A 20,470-nucleotide genomic window follows, 5' to 3' on the forward strand; every position below is an offset into this window, starting at 1 on the left:
TTTGTATTCTCAAGTTCGTACATTTCCTAATAGTCCAGATAAAAATTTACTTGATATAATTTTTAATTTGAAACCCTTCTAAAATGCATCTATTTCTAATATTTATGCTATGTTGTCAGAAATGAGAAATATTCCTATAGATAAAATTAAAAATCTTTGGGAACAAGATTTACAGATTTCAATTTCCAAGGACATTTGGAATGAAATTTTGAAATTAGTTAATACTTCTTCGTTATGTGCCCGTCATTCCCTTCTACAATTTAAAAATGGTTCATAGAGCCCATATGTCTAAAGCTGTCTTGTTTTTATTTGGATATATCTTCCTTTTGTGATAGATGTAATATTGGAGAAGCTTCATTAATCCATATGTTTTGGACTTGTCTGAGTCTTGAAAAATACTGAAAGGAAGTATTTCAAACTTTTTCGGTGCTTTTTAAAGTAAATTTTAAACCTAATCCTTTAACGGCCTTATTTGGTATTTTTGGAGAATGTGATATTATTTTGGAGAAACAGGATCTGCATATTTTGGCCTTTATTTCTCTTATAGCCAGGAGGGCATTGTCGCTTAAATGGAAGGATGTCACTCCGACTACTCCTACTCATTGGTTACATGATGTTATGCCATGCTTAAATTTAGGGAAGATTCGCTGTTCAATTTCCAAGACAAGATTTTTTAATATTGTGGGGACCTTTTTTGAATTATTTTCAGAATCTTTGATTTGCTATTAAGCACAGATGTTGGCAAATAATATGTTCTACTATATGTTAAGGATCTTTTCCTTTTTTTTTAACCTAACTGCTGTTTTTTCTGGTAGTGGGTTAAGAATTTTTTTTGTAATAATATAATTATCTTTTTTCAATATTATGTTTAAATTTAATTTTATATGGATATGGGGTAATTACACCTTATCTGTGATTTCATTATATTATAATCGATATGTATTATATATTCTACTGTACTCTGTATTCTTTTATGCAAGAAATTAATAAAAATATTGGAAAAGAACTAGTATGTCTTCTCTTGTCTGTCTTCTTCAAACAATCCCCAACAGCATGAATTAGTTTCAGAAACATCCTGAATATTTCATGGTAATGTTCTGCTGCTGCTTCCAGGAATCAATGGGTTATCCGTGACAAGCAAGTGGGCTTGCTCTTCATGGACCTCCCTGGCACGTCTCATTTATTGTCAACCAGGTTAATGGTCACTCTTGTATCACTGAAAAATAATGACACAGAAAAAAAAGTTTGTGTCCCCCTCCCCAAAAAAAAGGACTCAGTTCTGTAACTCTAGTTTTGGTTTCATTTTGTCAGACCTAGGAGAGCGTTTTCTCAGTGATCGTAAGAACCAGGACTTAATAAAATTCTCAGACTGTCTAATCACTTGTGTGTGTTCAGAGACCTTGAAGGGGTTGCAATAATTGAGCTGTAATTTGACCAGGGAAAGCATTCAGATTTCTCACTGATACCTAACATCCAAAAACTTTAAATTCTTTCTACAAAATGTGTCAGTGAACGGGAATTGAGAACTCCCAAATCTCATTTTTTCAATTTAATACTGAGAAATAAGTGTTACATTTTCCTTGGAGGGGCAAAATAAATTGGAGAGCCCAATTCTAAAAGCTACACAGGAACAGAGATGTCTGAGGGTGTACTTGTATTATTCATTAAAGGTGTCAGGCAGATACAAGGATGTTGCCAGGAGGATCGGAGATATAAAGAAAGATTGAATAGATTAGGAATTTATTCCTTGCAACGTAGAAGATAGAGGGAAGATTTCATAGAGGTGAGCAAAATTACGAGGGGTATAGCTAGGGTAAATGCAAACAGGCCTTTTTCGACTGAAGTTGGGTGGGACTACAACTAGAGGTTATGAGTTAAAGATGAAAGGTGAAAAGTTGAAGGGAAACATGAGGAAAACCGTCTTCACTCAGAGGCTGATGAGAGTGTAAAACAAGCTGCCAGTGCAAGTGGAGCATGTGAGCTCAATTTCAAAGTTTAAGAGAAGTTTGGATAAGTACATGGATAGTAGGGATATAGAGGGCTACAGGTGCAGGTCAATGAGACTAAGCAGTTTGGCACAGACTAGATGGCCAAAGACCCCATTTCTGTGCAGTACTTTTCCATGACTCTTTTGAGAAAATGATTATGTTACATTAAGAATTCTGGTTCATAGTACAAGAAAGAGAGAAATCATACTGAACTGTACAAATTTGCCAAAAATATCCCATTTTGAGTGCCACACAGTCAGAATGACAATGAAAGCTTTGGAGAAGATGCAGAAGAAGAAGCTGGAGTCACTTACAATGGAAGTGAAACAGATACCGTGGATTCCAGTTAACTGGGACACATCAAGACCAGTACATTTTGGCCCAATGAAACAGCCACCCCAATTAGCCGAAGTTTCATGGAAAAAGTTAAAAGCTATATAAAAAATAGACAAACTACTATTTAACTGAGAAATAATTTGTGTACTTAAATGAAATACAAGACAAGTTAGAACACTACCAATACCTCTACCATACTATAAAACTATGTACTCATTCCTAATAGTTAACTAAGCAAAGTCGATGGAGACACCTAGTGCAGATAACAAACTGCCTTCATACAATGCATAAGATGATTGCATCCTCTAAATCTTTATATTTATTGCAACGTTCAAGATGATTAACTTGTTGAAGTAGTGAAATCATTTCATAGAAACATAGAAAACCTACAGCACAATACAACACATTTCATTTTCACTTCTGGCTGTTTCTGGCCTGAAAGCTTGAAACCATGGTGAGTAAAACAGCACCAAGTTGTCCTACTGCTTATTTCTCACCAACTATCAGTGACAAAAATCTCTGCTTTTTGAACACAAAGACATGCAACTGACCCTATTTTAAAATTGTTTGCTCTAAGCACAGTGTGGTGTCTAACGGCCACACAAGTGCACACAACTGATGCTGGTTAGAAACTGTTTGGCAACAGTCTCCTGTCCCAAATAAACAAAGACAATCTCGGCTAATTTCCCAATTTTTTTTTGTTCTTTAAGAGTTGTCCCAAATCCACTGCATTTGCAATCCTTAAGCTGCAGACAAAATAAAGAGAATTTTTTCCCATTGGTTGTTAAGTGAAAAATTAACAAAAAATAAGAATCAAAAGTGACAGGAGAAAAAAATCCTTATGTGGTGAGAGATCAAAACCTAAAATTCACACACAAGGGTGGTCATGGACGTAGGTGCCATTGTCAAGTTCAAAAGGGAGCTGAATAAGTGTCTGAAAGGAAGGAATCAATGAGGAGGATTGAAGAGATTACTCCAACATAGAATCGGTACTCTCTTGAGAAGCAGAATAGCCTCTTTCTATTCTGCAAACATTCAATGAATCAGTCTCTGAGACTCACATTCCCATGTGAGGAAAAGATGAAGCTACCCATGTTAACTAAAGGCAAGGTGATTAAACTGGAACATGCAATTGATATTCATATTTCAGCTGAAAATCAAATTGATTACAAAATAGGCAGAGCAGAAATGGAAAAATAAAAAAAAAAGGATTGCAATAATGCTTAAGAATTGACTAGCTGGCAGTTATCAAGAGATCAGAGATTTTTAAGAAATTGCAGACCTTGGTGCAGGGTGGGATCATAAAGTACAGATGCTAGAGATTATATAAAACTTTTACATGTGCTTTATTGGGGCTTGTGGTGTTCAGATGTGAGCAGAACACTATAGTGCAGGGGAATGTATTATGATGGTCCCAAAGATAGTCAAATGTCATCGAGTCAGAGTAGTACAGCACAGAAACAGGCCATTCAGCCCAGCATTGGCCCTTATTAGCCATGCTGCCTGACTACATCTCTCTTATCAAATCACCTCCCCAAATACCTTTTAAATGCTGCCATTCTATCTGCCTCTGCTGATCTCTCTGCCATCTTATTACATGTAACCACCATGTCCGGTGTGAAACATTTGCCCCTCGGATCTCCTTTAAATTTCTCCTGTTATCTCACACCTCTGGTTCTTGACTTCCCACACTAAGAAAGTGACTCTAACTAAAAGCCCTAACTATGATTTTATAAATCTCTCCAAGGCCAATCTTTAGTCTCTTACATTCTAGTGAAAACAAGCAAGCCAAACCAATCTCTCCTTGTAAATAAAAGCCCTTCATTCCAGGCAATATCCTATTCAATCTCTTCCGTACACTTTTGAATGCTACTGTATTGTGGCCTGACCAATGTTTTCTACAGCTGAAATGTGATAACTGCAATTCTTACACTGTTAGTATGCATGCCAAATGCCTTCTTTACAACCAGAACCAGTTGTGTCAATTCTTTTCAGGGAACTATGAGCTTACACCCCATAGTCCCTCTGTACACCAACACGCTGAGATCCCTGAATGCTGATATATGGATGGGGTGATAGTCTCGAGGTACAACTCCCAATTCACTTCCTGACTCAAACTGTTGAAATCAGTCCTCCCAAAATACAAGATCCCAACTGATAACCTCCACTTATGTAAAGGGACTAGAATAGCTGACAATCAGAGGAGATGGAGATGTTCAAAATCATGAACTGTCTTGATAATAAGGAGAAACCGTTTCCAACAGCAAAAGGGCCAACAGCCGAAGGTTCCCAGGGGTGAAGGAAGCAAAGGCAACTTGTGGAAAGTATTGGATACAGAGCATATATTGTAAAATGCAAACCCAGTAATAACTATTAAAGCAATTAGATTAACACTTGGAAAGGAGCAATACTTCCTGGAACCAATTAAATATCCTTCAAATTGCAGATACAAATACAATAGGCCAAATGGATTTCTCTGCACAGAATCAGTCCATGATTTAATGATGAATGTGATTTAAACTCTTCATCACCACAACAATGAAAACCGGATGCACACACCATGTGATTCATACTCTATTCAGATTCCTACTTTGAAAGTCACTCTTTGCGCTGTTCCTCTTGTGGTCCATTAATCTAACAAATAATAATCTTGGCAGTCAGAAGGGAATCACAGTCTCTGATGTTGAAAACCACAATGAAGCAATTGGCCCACACCAGCAGTTTAAGCACAGGATACTGGCCTTCATTAGTCTGCTAGAAGAGGAAGAAATAATTATTTATTATGCTGCTACAAAAATATAGCAAAAATTAATATAATTTATGCAAATTAGTTCATGCATTGGTAAGTGAGTGATAATTATCTGCGCTGGTGCCCAAATATGAATTACTTTTAAACAACCAAACAAACCACTTAAAAGTAGCAACAGCATAGGACCTTATGGAAGGAAATGCTTTGATATTTAGGATGTAAACACTGGAGCAGGTCATGGACTGTTAGTTATTAAGGTATTTAAATTTTCCCATCCGATGTTCTAGGTCACCTGGACATAGGTCGCCTCAGTGCACTGTGCTTGCGGACAACAGCCAGGGGTATGTTATCACATCCACTTTGTCTTTATGCAGGTTCTTTCTAAAGATTCTAGCAAGGAATGGAGACCAGAATATATGTTAGTAGCTTGATTCAAGATTCAAGAAAATTTATTATCAAAGCATGTATAAATTACGCAACCTTGAGATTTTCTTTCTCACAGGTAGCCACAAAGCAGGAAAGCTGAAAGAACCCAATTAAACAAACAGAATAAAATTAAAGGACCAACAATTGATGCGCAAGAGAAAGAAAAAAATTACAAGTCATGCAAATAACCAAAGCGAAGAACAGCATTCCAAACCAAAACTGAGTCTTCAGATCCAAACCCCGGACCAGCCAGGGGTAGGCCCAAAGCCTCGGTTACCAGTTCATTATATTGGCGGGATTGGAGCACTGCAGCTGGGGCCTTCTTCATAGCCTCAGCACCATGGAGAAGACCATCACGGAAAACAAGCTAAATCAGCTCTCATCCCAACCAACACCCTATCTTTTGAGTCCAATCAACAGACAAGCAAAAGGTTCTGGTGCCCTGGAGAGAGGATTGAAGGTTGCGGAGAGCAAGCAAAATCAGCTCTCCCCTCGGATCTGAGCTAATGATTAAATTGTCTAAACAGCAGAGGGTACCTCACACTAGGACCCAGGCACAGCTGCTGCAAAGGGCCTCAGGCCTAGACCACGCTGCTCAGTGACTCACTCCGGCCGGTGGGCCCTGATTTCATGCCCAGCCTGAAACAAATCTCAAGCTCTTCAAATCAGCTCAGCATCCAAAACAATCTAACCTCGTATGCGGACGAATTGTACAAGCATTGAAAACAAATCTCCTCTGCCTGGGAACCGACTTCTCCTTATGCCACCCAGAGTGATCCAACCTCTCACCTGGACCAGCTGTACTGGCATCAGATTCCTATCTGCAACGATTCTTCCCCCAAATCACCTCACCGTCGCTCGCCTCTTCACTGTTTGCGGTGATAATTTTACACAATTTACCTGTCTTGCGGTATAGTTGACTCTTTACTTGGAAACAGTCAATTTCATCTTTAGAGTTGAAGACCAGAGAGGAACTATACAATTTATCATCTATGAGCGACAATCAGACAACAGCAACAACCTCCCGACCATTGTACAGTGAGATTTCACTGCTCAGAAACTTTAAACAAAATCAGAAAGAAAACATAAGTTGAAATAAACTTTAAATAAGCATATTTCTTCCCAGCTTTTAGCACCTTAGACACTGCTCAGCCACATCTGATATAAATAATGCCTTGGTTAAAATCATCTCTGCTAATTGTGTTGTGCTCCTCATTGGCTCAATACATACTCAGTCATACTTTATTGATCCCAGGGGGAAATTGGTTTTCGTTACAGTTGCACCATAAATAATAAATAGTAATAGAACCATAAATAGTTAAGTAGTAATATGTAAATTATTCCAGTAAATTATGAAACAAGTCTCAGACCAGCCTATCGGCACAGGGTGTCTGACCCTCCAAGGGAGGAGTTGGAAAGTTTGATGGCCACAGGCAGGAATGACTTCCTATGACGCTCTGTGCTGCATCTCGGAGGAATGAGTCTCTGGCTGAATGTACTCCTGTGCCCACCCAGTACATTATGTAGTGGATGGGAGACATTGACCAAGATGGCATGCAACTTAGACAGCATCCTCTTTTCAGACACCGTGAGAGAGTTCAGTTCCATCCCTACAACATCACTGGCCTTACGAATAAGTTTGTTGATCCTGTTGGTGTCTGCTACCCGCAGCCTGCTGCCCCAGCACACAACAGCAAACATGATAGCAGTGGCCACCACAGACTCATAGAACATCCTCAGCATCATCCGGCAGATGTTAAAGGACCTCAGTCTCCTCAGGAAATAGAGACGGCTCTGACCCTTCTTGTAGACAGCCTCAGTGTTCTTTGACCAGTCCAGTTTATTGTCAATTCATATCCCCAGGTATTTGTAATCCTCCACCATGTCCACACTGACCCCCTGGATGGAAACAGGGGTCACCGGTACCTTAGCTCTCCTCAGGTCTACCACCAGCTCCTTAGTCTTTTTCACATTAAGCTGCAGATAATTCTGCTCACACCTTGTGACAAAGTTTCCTACAGTAGCCCTGTACGCAACCTCATCTCCCTTGCTAATGCATCCAATTATGGCAGAGTCATCCGAAAACTTTTTAAGATGACAAGACTCTGTGCAGTAGTTGAAGTCCGAGGTGTAAATGGTGAAGAGAAAGGGAGACAAGACAGTCCCCTGTGAAGCCCCAGTGCTGCTGATCACTCTGTCAGACTCACAGTGTTGCAAGCACACATACTGTGGTCATTTCCCATTCCATTCCATACAATTCCCATTCCAAAGTGACACAAATGAAAATTTGCTTCAAGGTGCCAAAGACGGAACAAACCTGAATTTCAGCAGCTTAGAGGTAAAAGACAGACATCTTACATGACTGACACAAGTCTGTTTGTTACAGATTACTCAGGACAGACATTATAGCATTTATAAAATATGGCTTTATCATAGAAGGAATGAGAATTTCAAACTCAGAGAGAGTAAAAGCTTACCGTCATATTTGAAATGGTTTGCTACCTACCTGAAACAAGTCTGCTCGTTAAACACTCTGCCAAAGAAAATAGCTTCTCAGCATCTACTCTTATCAATCACTCTCAAATATCAGATATTCTTTCAATGGGAATCACTCCTCTGGTCAGGAAATACCTGATTAATACACACACAAAATGCTGGAGGAACTCAGCAGGCCAGGCAGCACCAATAGGAAAAAGCACTGTCGACGTTTCAGGCTGAAACCCTTCAGCAGGGCTGGGAAAAAAAGCTGAGGAATAGATTTAAATGCTGGGGGGGGGGGGGGGTGGAGAGAGACACACACAAGGTGATAGATAAAACTTGGACGGGGAGGGTTGTAGTAAAGAGCTGGAAAGTTGAGTGGTGAAAGAGACAGAAGACCATAGAAGAAATAAAAGGGGGAGGAGCACTAGAGGAATGGAACGGGCAGGTAAGGAGATAAGATGAGAGAGGGAAAAGGGGATGGGGAATGGTGGGGGGGGGGGGGGAGCATTACCAGAAGTTCAAGAATCGATGTTCATACCATCAGGTTGGAGGCTACCCAGACAGAATACAAGGTGCTGTTCCTCCAACCCAAGTGTGGCATCATCACGACAGTGGAGGAGGCCATGGATAGATATATCAGAATAGGAAGGGAATTAAATGGGTAGCCACTGGGAGATCTCGCTTTTTCTGGCAGACGAAGTGTAGGTACCCCTCGAAACGGTCTCCCAATCTACATCGAGACTCACCGATATACAGGCCACACCGGGACACAGTACATGACCCCAACAGACTCACAAGTAAAGTGTTGCCTCACCTGGAAGGACTGTTTAGGATCTTGAATGGTAGTGAGGGAGGAGATGTTGGGGCAGGTGCAGCACTTGTTTGCTTGCAAGGATAAGTGCCAGGAAGAAGATCAGTGGGAGAGATGAATGGACAAGGGAGTCGCATAGACAGCGATCCCTGCAGAAAGCAGAAAGTGGGAGGGAGGGAAAGATATGCTTAGTTGTGGGATCACATTGGAAACGTCAACTGTGCTTTTTTCCATAGATGCTTCCTGGCCTGCTGAGTTCCTCCAGCATTTTGTGTGTGTTGCTTGGATTTCAGCATCTGCAGATTTTTTTCTTGTTTGAACCTGATTGATATATTGCCAAGACTCTGAAGCAAGAATTCCAGAGTTGTATACTTTGATAATAAATGTATCTTTGAACATCTTTCATTTGTGCATGAACCAGAACTCAAAACTGTGCACTATATACGGCTTTACCATCGTTCTGTCCAATCCCTGCTCTCTATTCTAAGAACATTCCCCAAAGCCATTTGCTTGACCAATTAATTTGACATTTCACTAAATGCAATTATCAAATAGTTATTCATTAATGTCGAATTTTGTAAGTTTTTTTTTTCTGTATCAGCTCCAGACACTCTCTTTCCCAAAACCAGCTGGAAGGAGGTATAGAGCAGAATGCCATGACTCCAACTTGGGGCTGCTCAAGGAATTGTCACAACCAATTGCCACCTTCAGTGAATTCAGAGAACAATGAAGCAGTACGAAGTTCTAAGTTCAAAATAAATTCATTATCAAGGTACATATATGTCACAATATACTACCCTGAGATTCATTTTCTTGTGAGTATTTACACTAAATACAAAGAAACACAATAGAATCAGTGAATAACCAAACACAAGACAAACAAATGTGCAATCGATAATAAACTGTGCAAATAAAGGAATAATATAAATAAATAAGCAATAAATATTGAGAACACGAGATGAAGACTCCTTGAAAGTGAGTCCATAGGTTGTGGGAACAGTTCAGTTTCCCAAAACCAGCACAATTGGTTGTGGGTGACTGAAGTTGAATGAAGTTCAAATGTGCTGCTCCAAAGATCGCTATTATGAGGTCATTCTTACCGTCAGCCATCAGGCTGTATGAGTCAACCTACAGCTGGGGAAGCGATGACCCCCTCTTGTTAGACTGTTTGAGGTAACTTTTTTTTCCTGTATAATCTTTCTACTTCTCTTCAAATTGTATATCTGTGCACATGTAATGCTGCTGTGACAATGTAATTTTCTTTGGGATAAATAAAGTATCTATCTATCTATTATCTGGTTCAACAACCTGATGGTTGGGGGATAATAACCTGGTGATGTGGGTCCTGAGGCTCCTATATTTCATTCCTGATGTCAGAAGCAAGACAAGAGCACGGCCTGGACGTGGTGCCCTTGATGATGGATGCTGCTTTCCTGCAACAGGGCTCCATGTAGATGTGCTCAATGGTAGGGAGGACTTTTCCAGTGGTCGGGCTGGGCTGTATCCATCACTTTTTGTAGGCTTTGGCTGTGATGCCAGTAATCAGCCTACTCTCCACTGCACATCTATAAAAGTTTGTCAAAATTTTAGATGATACGCCAAATCTTTGCAAACTTTTAAAGAAGTAGAGGCACTGCTGTGCTTCCTTTGTCATCGAAGATGACACAGATAAGTGACACACAAATGCTGGAGGAACTCAGCAGCCAGGCAGCGTCTATGGAAAAGAGTATAGTTGATGTTTGGGCTGAGACCCTCATCGACTGCTGCAAAAAGTTGCAAACTCAGCCATTTCCATGATGGGCACTCGTCTCCCCAGCACAGAGACATCTTCAAAAGGTGATGCCTCAAAAAAAAACATACATTATTAAGGACCCCCATCACCCAGGTCATGCCTTCTTCTCATTGCTACCATCAAGGATCTTCACTCAATGTTTTAGGAACAGCTTATTCCCCTGTCATCAGGCTTCTGAATGGACAATGAACCAACCTATGAATACCTCAATATACTTTTCTTTTTGCTGTCTTTTTGCAATACATTATTTTAATAAATTTCTTATTGTAATTTACTTTTTCATAATTATACATTGCAATGTATTGCTGTTGCAAAATATCATATTTCACAACATATGCTGGTGCTATTAAGTCTGATTCTGATTTTAATGGTAGGTAGGTGTTGGACCCGCTGGTGCTATTAAGTCTGATTCTGATTTTAATGGTAGGTAGGTGTTGGACCCGGGACAGATCCTCTGAAACGTTAACATCGAGGAATTTAGAATTGCTGACCTTTTCCACCTCTGATCCCTGAATGAGGACTGGCTCAATGGCCTCTGGTTTCCTCTTCTGGTAGTCAATAATCAGCTCATATTGAGTGAGAAGTTGCTGTTGTGACACCATTCAGCCAGATTTTCAGTCTCCCTCTTATGTGCTGATTCATCACCACCCTTGATGCGGCCAGTGACGGTGGTGTCATCAGCAAACTTAAATGCCGCATTAGAGCTATGCTTAGCCTCTCAGTTGTAAGTATAAAGCGAATAGAGCAGGGGGCTAAGCATACAGACTTGTGGTGCGCCTGTGCTGATGGTGATTGTGGAGGAGATGTTGTTACCAATCTGAACTGACTGGGGCCTCCAGGTGAACAAATCAAAAATCCAGTTGCTCTTCAGTCCTTGTGCCAACTTTTTAACCTACTGTAACCCTTCCCTCCTACATAGCCCTTCAATTTTCCTCTCATCCATGTGCCTACAGAAGGGGCACTTAAGTATCCCTAATGTATCTGTGTTTACCACCACCTCTGACAGTGCATTCCACACACTTACCACTCTGTGTAAACCTACCTCTGACATCCCCCCTATACTTTCCTCCAATCACACTAAAATCATGCCTTCTTGTACTAGCTATTTCCATCCTGGGATAAAGGTGCTGGCTGTCCACTCTATCCAAGCCTCTTATCATCATATACTCTCCTATCAGGTCACTTCTCGTCCTCCTTTGTTCCAAAGGGAAGAAGCCTTAGCCTTTCTAACCCAAGCAGTATCCTCAGAAGTCTTCCCTGCACCTTCTCTACAGCTTCCACATCCTTTCTGTAAGGTGACCGGAACTGAACACAAAACTCGTGTGGTCTAACCAGAGTTTTATAGAGAGAGATAGAGGAGATTGCTTAATGTCATTTCCAGTGCACAAGTGTAACAACATACGAAGTAATTGCTACTTCGGATCCAAAGCAGCACAAAAAAAAACAATAAGATTAACAAAATTATAATCTTAAAACACAACATAAGTATATAAGGTAGCCTATATACACAGATTGATTGTCCATAAATTGATGCTCAGCACAGGAGAATCTTTGTATGCGAGGTGACGTTGACAGGAAGTGATAAAGTACTGGTGGCGGGGGTGTGGAGAGGTGGATTAGTGGGTGAAGGTATTGATCAGCTATGTTGCTTGGGGAAAGTAACTATTTTTGAGTGTAGTGGTCCTGGTGTGGATGCTACATAGCCTCCCCCCTGATGGGAGTGAGACAAAAAGTTCATGAGCTGGGTGGCTGGGATCCTTCATGATGTTACAGGGTCTTTTTGGGTACCTTTCTGTATACATGTCCTTGATGGCAGACAGGCTGGTGTCGGTGATGTACTCTACCCAATGTAGAATCTTCCCATCCGTCGCAGTGCTGTCTCTGCACCATGCAGTGATACAGCATGTTTAGGACTCTCTCCTACCACACTTGTGTAAAAGAGCCTGAGTAGATGTGCAAAGTCCAGCTCTCCTCAGAAAGTAGAGGCATTGGTGAGCTTTCCTAATTGTGTCCAATGTGTTTTTCTGAACATGAGAAATTGTACATTCCCAGCAGTTTGAAACTGCTGTGGCCCTGATGTAAAGAGGGGTGTGAGTGGTACAAATGCTCCTGAAGTCAATAACCATCTCCTTTCTCTTGTTGGACTTGACTCTGTGATACTCGGCTGTTTAGCCATGCAATCATGTGTAGAACTCCAATATTACTTTGCAGCTCTTATACTCAATTCCCCGATTAACGAAGGTCAACACACCATATGCCTTTCATTATCACCCTATCAACTTGCAGGGCAACTTTGAAGGGTCTATGGACATGGACCCTATGATTCCTCTGTGTCTCCACACTGCTAACAATCCTGTCATTATCTTTGAATTCTGCAATCAACTTCAACCTTGCAAGGTGTATCACCTCACACTTTTATGGATTGGACTCCATCTGCCACTTCTCAGTCCAGCTCTGCGTCCTATCAATGTCTCATTGCAATCCATGGTAATTCAGCCAAGTAAGTCAGTCCTTATAATAGAATCACAAAATCATTATCTTCAGTTATATCATGGAGACAAAGGGGGCTGCAGATGGTGGGATCTGGAGGAACACATAAACCGCAGGAAGAACTCAGTGTCAGGCGGGATCTAAGGAGAGAGATGTTTTGGGCTGAGACTCTTCACCTGGACTGATTTAATTAGATCATGTTGGAAGTTGTATTCAAACAACTTCATCAAGATTTAAACAGCATCATTGTTTCAATATTTGAAGTTCTCACAAACAAATGGCAAGAACAAGATGCTCTTCTACAGTTAGGACCTGAATTGAAACTTACACACATCCCACTAAAAACAGAAAGGTTGAATTATCCCAAAACTCTCTTGCTCTGCAATCAAGTATAATTGAGAAATTCTATTTAATTCCTATAAAAAAAAATATGAAGCATGGGGAAATGAAAATGCCATGTAACTAAACCGTCGGTGGCAGAGGCTTCCCTGCTACTTGACTGAACTAATCCTGTCAGTGACTGTGTCATTATAACCAGCAAGGATGCAAATCTATTACTGGCCCAGGGCAAATTGTATATTTCAACTGAAGTGGTTACAGATGGCCTACAGTTGTGGACAACCAAAACATCTCAGCTTTTTATTTCTGAAGCTGACCACAAACCATGTGTCTGCAAATAGGACAGAACAAAAAGGGTGCAATTGTGATCCATTGACACAAATCCTTAAGCATCAATAACCTCAAAACACATTTATAAAGAATGGAAGTTACACAGAACACAAAGAACAGCCAACATTAGGTTTATCTTCCCTAGTGAAAAAATTAAAGATATTACTGACAGTAGAGAAATGAATTACATATCTCAAAGTTAATCTGATGTTGTTGAGTGCCATCGAGTCATTGCTGACTCATGGTGCCCCTAAGGATAGTGTGGTTATCCAGAGGGTTTTCGTTGCAAGATACAGAGGCAGATTGCCAGGCCTTTCTTCTGCACAGATACTGCTGCTGTCCAGCTTAGGACCCAGCTAGATTCGAACTCAGGACCATCCAATACACCACCAGCCAGACACAATCTAATGGGCATCCATTAAAATTCTTTTGAGATAAAGGAAATCTGCAATATTTGAAAGGAAATATTTTATTGAACGTTTCCACAGCTTTTAAATATAACCCACCCACAACTCGATCTTTAGTTATAAAGAATATGGAATGGAATGAGTATGGAATGAGCTGCCAGACAAGGTGGTAAATGCAGGTTCTTTTTTAACATTTAAAAATAAATTGGACAGATACATGGATGGGAGGTGTATGGAGGGATATGGTCCGTTTGCAGGTCAGTGGGACTAGGCAGAAAATAGTTCGGCACAGCCAAGGAGGGCCAAAAGGCCTGTTTCTGTGCTATAGTTTCTATGGTTCTAAAAGATTGCAGCCAGTGGGTAACAGCTCCTTCCCACACTAATGTGTTGCTTTGGAGAGATGTGGTACATTTTTGTGGGTGATATCAATCAAGATTCACAACTGGCACATTCAAAGATGCTTAATAATTAGCAAATTTATTGAGGATTGGCCCAGAAGAATGCTTCGGAGCTGCCAGATCAGATTTTTTTCGAGCTTGTGAAATAAATGCTACTGTACTTTTGTATATGGGTGGCAGGGTGGAGATAAGTCCCTACCAAAGGAGGTGAAAGGTGCTCCTTCCCTCCGCTAGCCTGCAGGCCACCTTTGGGCAAGGTGTAGCACCAACTTAGTCCCCCGACCAGGGTCATGTGAAGCCATGGGAGCAGGTGGTGGAAGGACGTATGAGCAGCTGGTGCATATTGCGTCCTGGTTCTGTGACCAATGATGCCAAGCAGACCATCTCTGAAGAGTATCGATCATGATTGGGATCACACATCTTGTAAAGACACTGCCCAGTAGGCAGCAATTGCAAACCACTTCTATAGAAAAATTTGCCAAGAACAATCATGGTCATGGAAAGACCATGATCACCCATGTCATACGACATGGGACATAATGATTAATGATGACAACATTTGTTCAAGTGCCAGGTCGATTTGGAAATGTCAGGTACAGGCCGGAACATAGCGGCAGGGTCCAGGCCCAGAGTGTATCAAACCAACAGGGCCTGGGCCTTAGTGCAATGGATGACCCAGTGCTTGGACAATTTAAATGCTGGGCTGGAAGGATTGAAAAGGCTGAGTGTCAGGACCAGAGGTGAGGGTTGAGCTGGTTCTGCTCGCTGTTCTGCTCGCTGTTCTGCGATGTCTACTCCACTATTCGCGACACTGAGACTGAGGCTGGGGCTGTGGCCTGCTCCGGGCCTCGTGTGTGTGAGCTCAGCTGCATGATAAATTGAGGCTGAGGCTGTGGGCAAAGGGCTTTGTGTCTATGGACTCACTTTCATTCTAAATGCTGTTGCTTCCTCTTATCGTTTGAATGGTTTGTGTTTTTTGTTTTCCTCAGCTCATTGGGGCTTCGTTCGTCTCTTTCCCGTTTCTTGTTTTGTGGCTGCCTGTAAGGGGACAAATCTCAAGGTTGTATAATTTATACATATTTCAATAATAAATGTACTTTGAACAAATGCTCTGATACTTTTCACCTCTCTTGTCAAGGTCATGACATCATGCACATGTATTCCTTTCAAGACCGCTTTCCCAATGGTTTTGACAGCCACAGTGCCCTCCCAGAGGCTGCTCTCAAGACATGGTTTATTCAAAAGCAGTGGAGGAATTTGTACAATTTTAGAAAGCAAAAGAAATTCTGAGATGTGGGAAAGTGGGATGTGAGAATTATCTTCAATGACTTCTGAACAGCTGCTCTCCACTGACCCTGAGCACTCTGTCCTCAGTATGATTCAGTCACAAAAGATGACCAGAATCTCCTGCTAGTGTTACCATGAAGGAAGTGCAGAAAATAGTGAGAGCAAGACATAGTGAATTTTCAAGCAATAGCTTGTGTGTGTGTTGAAAGTTACGTACCAGTGGCAGTTGATAAAGACTGTCGTCCATTACCGCTGCAAGAAGGTGAACGGGGCAGGCTGGGAATGTTGTCTTAAACACGAGATTCCACAGATGCTGGAAATCCAGAGTAACTCACACAAAATGCTGGAGGTCAGGCAGCATCTACAGGGGGTAATCAGGTTAATGTTTCAGAATCAGAAATTCAGACCAAGGCCCTTCATTAGAGCTGACTGCAGTTGTGAAGAAACCCAATTTTCTCTATCCGACAAACAGCTGGAGGTTGAGACAATAATGCATTTCCAGCTCCTTACGATGAAGTTTCTACATTTAAGACGTTGCTGATCTCCCTGGTACTGGACGAAACCTCAGCGCAAACTCCCACATTCAGAACATATTCCCAACGACTACAAAAAGTATGGTTAGAACTATTTGCAAACCCTTAGCAGATGTCAAATCGATTAAATGTAAATATGGGTACATCCTTATTAACTTGATCCAGTACCAGATTTAGATGTAGATTAGGAGTTCCTTAAGACTTTATTTTATATTGGGTTAATTTTTACAATCAACATATTATTGACAGTAGAGAAATGAATTACATATCTAATCTGACATTGTTGAGTGCTATCGAGTCATTGCTGACTCTATATATATAGTTCAGGGTGTACTCACTGGAGTTTGAGGCATATTCTCTGATGAGCCTCTTTGTTGGAAATTGCACTAGAATGGCTGGATGAAGTGAAGAAAATACATGATCGTCATCAGCTGAGAGAAGAGCAAGTCGGAGTCAATCCAAACTAACCCTTTACACAAACTCTGACACAAATATTGAATCCAAACATTCCTCAGTTGCTCTCCTCTTCCCTTGTCAAATCCTTAACATATTGACTGATCTCAAACAAATCTAGTGAATTCTCATTGCAATTTCCTTAAGGAACAGGTCACCAGTTAGGGTTCCTCCAGGTGCTCTGTATCGAATACATTCTGACAGGATAATTGCAACAGCATGTACAAATCATTAAATCTAACTGTGCTGGAATATCTCAACCATCGCTCCTACAACCAATATTAGAGGCAAAAGTTTTCCACGAGAATAACAGTGCCCAGCACTCTATTTCCAATTCCCAAACTTATCTGATTACCAATTCCCTCTTACCTAGAAGAGCAACTTTAACCTTGTTGCCTGTTCCCATTCTGTTGTGAACTCGGTTATGAACTCTCAGTCGAGGTGGACAGCAGACCAACAGTTTGAATCCAGTCTCCTGCTGTATTAAATGGCTGACTGCAACGTCACTGCACTCTGGTTTGGATGAAGTCTGCCTTCTGACAACATCAGAACTCCCTTTCTTCACGATGAAGAGTAAACTTTACAAAGCCTGTGTTAGATTGGAATCAGCCATAAGCTGAGGCAGAAAAAGGCACATTGTCAGGTAAATAGGATAAGACCACTGTACAGGACATTGAACTGAATAAAGCAGATGGAAAATAGAGGTAGAAGTACAAATGCAAAAAGCACTTGTGGGAGTGCAGAGCTGAACGACATAAGCACTGCCCTATGTTGACTGTGTAACACTGAGCTCTCTTGGGCAAATCAGGTGATCAGATCAGATTAGATATGAAACATACAGTGAAATGTGTTGTTTACGTCAACTACCCACACAACCAAAGGATGTGCTGGAGACATGATGTAGTGTTAGGAGAGCATGTAAAGAACTGAGCTATAACTGTATAAAAATTTGCTGTCAGTCAGGACAGAGATATCATCTTGTGCCAGCATAATCAGTACAAACTGAGTAAAAGGGAGTCTAGAGCAACACATGCAAAATGCTGGAGGAATTCAGCAGATTAAGCAGCATCTACAGAAATGAATAAACTGTTGATGTTTTGGGCTGAGACTCTTTATTAGGGCTGGAGTGGAAGGGGGGGCGTGGGGGAAGATGCCAGAATAAAAAGTTGAGGGGAGGGGAAGGTGATTGACAAGTCAGGTGGGTGGGAAAGAGAAAGGGCTGGAGAAGGAGGAATCGGATAGGAGAGGAGAGTTGATCATAGGAGAAAGGAAATAAGGAGGAGCACCAGAGGGAGGTGATAGACAGGTAAGGAGAAGAAGAGGAAACAGTGGGGAAGAGGGAAGTGAGAGTGGAAAAGAAAAGGAAGTCCGGAAAGAGAAAGCAATGTTCATACCATCAGGTTAATGGCTGCTTAGATGGAATAAGAGGTGTTGCTCCTCTGAGCTGAGAGTGGCCTTATTGTGACAGAAGAGGAGGCCATGAACCGACATGTCGGAATGGGAATTGAGATAGGAATTAAAATGGTTGGCCACCGGGAAGTTCCACTTTGGACTGATGGAGTGGAGGTCCTCGACAGAACGTTTCCCCAAGTTACGCCAGGTCTCACCAAGGTAAAAGAGGCTGCATTCGGAGCACCAGATACAGTAGATAGCCCCAACAGATTCACAGGTGAAGTGCTGCCTTGTCTGGAAGGACTGCTTGGTTCATCTGGCAAGAGGAAACATGCTATTAAGGAAAACAGACTAGATAATCCATAGCAAAATAATTTTAAGGTTTGGTAGCAAATTGCAGGAAGGGCGACTAGTGAGCTTGAACTGAGATTGCTCTTCAGTAATTAAAGTGTTAAGTATACTTGCTCTTGGAATGGTTAAATATACAATGGAAAATCAAGGCTGATGCCAAAGGTGAGAATCAAGGACCGTTTCAGTAGAAGCGGATGGCATTACTCACCGTCCAGGATCACACACAAAAATCCTCATAAAATTGTATCAAGCAGTGGCAAGTAATTAGGAGGCAAGAAAACTGGAGCAAAGATAAATAGCTCATGCTATACTTAGAGGAGCAGCCATGGAATGGAATTTAAGCAGCGCATAAATGCTGTGACATCCAAATGATGTGGTATATCAGTGTATCAGATTATAGATCAAAAGTTCTTTTCTCACCTCGCCGTGCAGAATGATGCATCCTCATGTTTTAAAGGTCACACTCACCATTTCTGAATTTGGTGAACCATTTTTAATGTCTTTATTTACATATTTGAATATTTAAACCATATGCATTGACTAAACAGTTGTTCTTTGTAAATATTTTCCCAGCTAGCTTTCTCTCTTTCCTGCCAAAGAATTCTATAAATAAAATTTAATATTATACGTCTAATGGATTAAAGACTTGTATAGAAGTGGTTTTTGGGAGGTTATTTACTTCAGATTTCTTTGGTGGAAGACAAATCATACTGATTAACAATGATCAAGAGGACTTGATCAATTTATTTGTGCTGTGATATCTGCAGTATTTGTTATGTGTTTTCTTGGATGGCAATTTTTTGATCAGAGATTTGGAAAATAACTGAATGGTTAAAGTATAATCATCACTTTGTTTACTGCAGCCAGAATAGTACCAAACTAAATCCTTTTGAATTAGAGGCCAACATCTTGTTTGCCCTCCCAGTTCCTCATTTCACCTGCACATTGCACACCTGTACTTTAGTCATTGAATATAAGTATTAGTCAGTCTCTCACCATTTAAAAAATACCATTTTAACCAAGATGGACAGCTTCACATTTTCCACAAGATACTGTGTCATGGCATGCCCCACCTCACTCCCTCAGTTCATCTGCATTGCCTTGAAGTGTCTTTAAATCTTCCACCCTGATCATAATCTTACCCAGTTTAGATCCTCAGCAAACTTAGAAATATAATCATGAGATTGTTACGATATGGCATTGTAATTAGCCAGGACCAACCGTCAAACTCCTCAAGCCTACCAAAAGACAAACTTGCATGTTTATGTATCTTTAAAATAGCTTAGGAATGTTATTTAAATTGCAGATGATACAGTACTAAATTTACAACTTGTTAATTATTAATCCAGCTCACAAATGCAACCCAGTAAGGATTTTTTTTACTTTGGCTAAGGCTGAATCTTGTTTTATTGAAATGTAAACAATATGGTGATTGGGCTAAGCTTCTCCCATGACTTGGTGAGTATATGTTGGGAGTGGCCAAGACTTGAACATCAGCAAGGTCTGCTGCTCTCTGATAATTTTGATCATCATGTTGCAAGTGTCCTGAACCTTCCCAATGAACACTGAGGATATAAATGTCTCTGATAGTTACTTTATTTATTTACATCCAGTGCTAACTAGGGCCTTCGAGCCGCTGCCCAGCAAGTCCCCAGTTTAACACTAGCCTGACCACAGAACAATTTTCCATGACCAATTACCAGTGCATCTTTGGAACGTGGGAGAAAACAGGAGCACCTGGAAGGAACCCACGCCATCACAGGGAGAACACACAAACTCCTTCCAGGCAGAATTGGCATTGAACCTGGGTCGCTTGCACTGTAAAGCGATGCACTGAGAACTACCTAGGACATCAGATGAGATTGGTGGAGGAGACAGTTGGCTAAACTAGAAATGCCTGAGACAGC

The 20,470-nt window shown here is 41.0% G+C and overlaps 1 protein-coding gene and 1 long non-coding RNA gene across 4 annotated transcripts in view; one reads left to right on the top strand and one right to left on the bottom strand.

Moving 5' to 3' along the window:
- Positions 1-20,470, top strand: part of rpl27a (ribosomal protein L27a) — a 462,905-nt gene that overhangs the window by 135,321 nt on the left and 307,114 nt on the right. The gene's annotated exons all lie outside the window — the stretch shown is intronic.
- LOC140205194 (uncharacterized) lies at positions 1,264-18,886 on the bottom strand. 2 transcript variants are annotated; one of them, XR_011887776.1, is made up of 5 exons: positions 18,772-18,886; positions 18,428-18,528; positions 17,190-17,436; positions 16,052-16,195; positions 1,266-5,078 (listed from the first exon to the last, which is right to left on the bottom strand). It is a non-coding gene; the product is annotated as an uncharacterized lncRNA (long non-coding RNA). The 2 variants fall into 2 exon arrangements; XR_011887775.1 differs by lacking the exons at positions 18,428-18,528; positions 18,772-18,886 and having other exon boundaries at positions 1,264-5,078; positions 17,190-17,613.

The sequence above is a fragment of the Mobula birostris genome, chromosome 11 (genome assembly GCF_030028105.1).
Source record: "Mobula birostris isolate sMobBir1 chromosome 11, sMobBir1.hap1, whole genome shotgun sequence".
NCBI lineage: Eukaryota > Metazoa > Chordata > Chondrichthyes > Myliobatiformes > Myliobatidae > Mobula > Mobula birostris.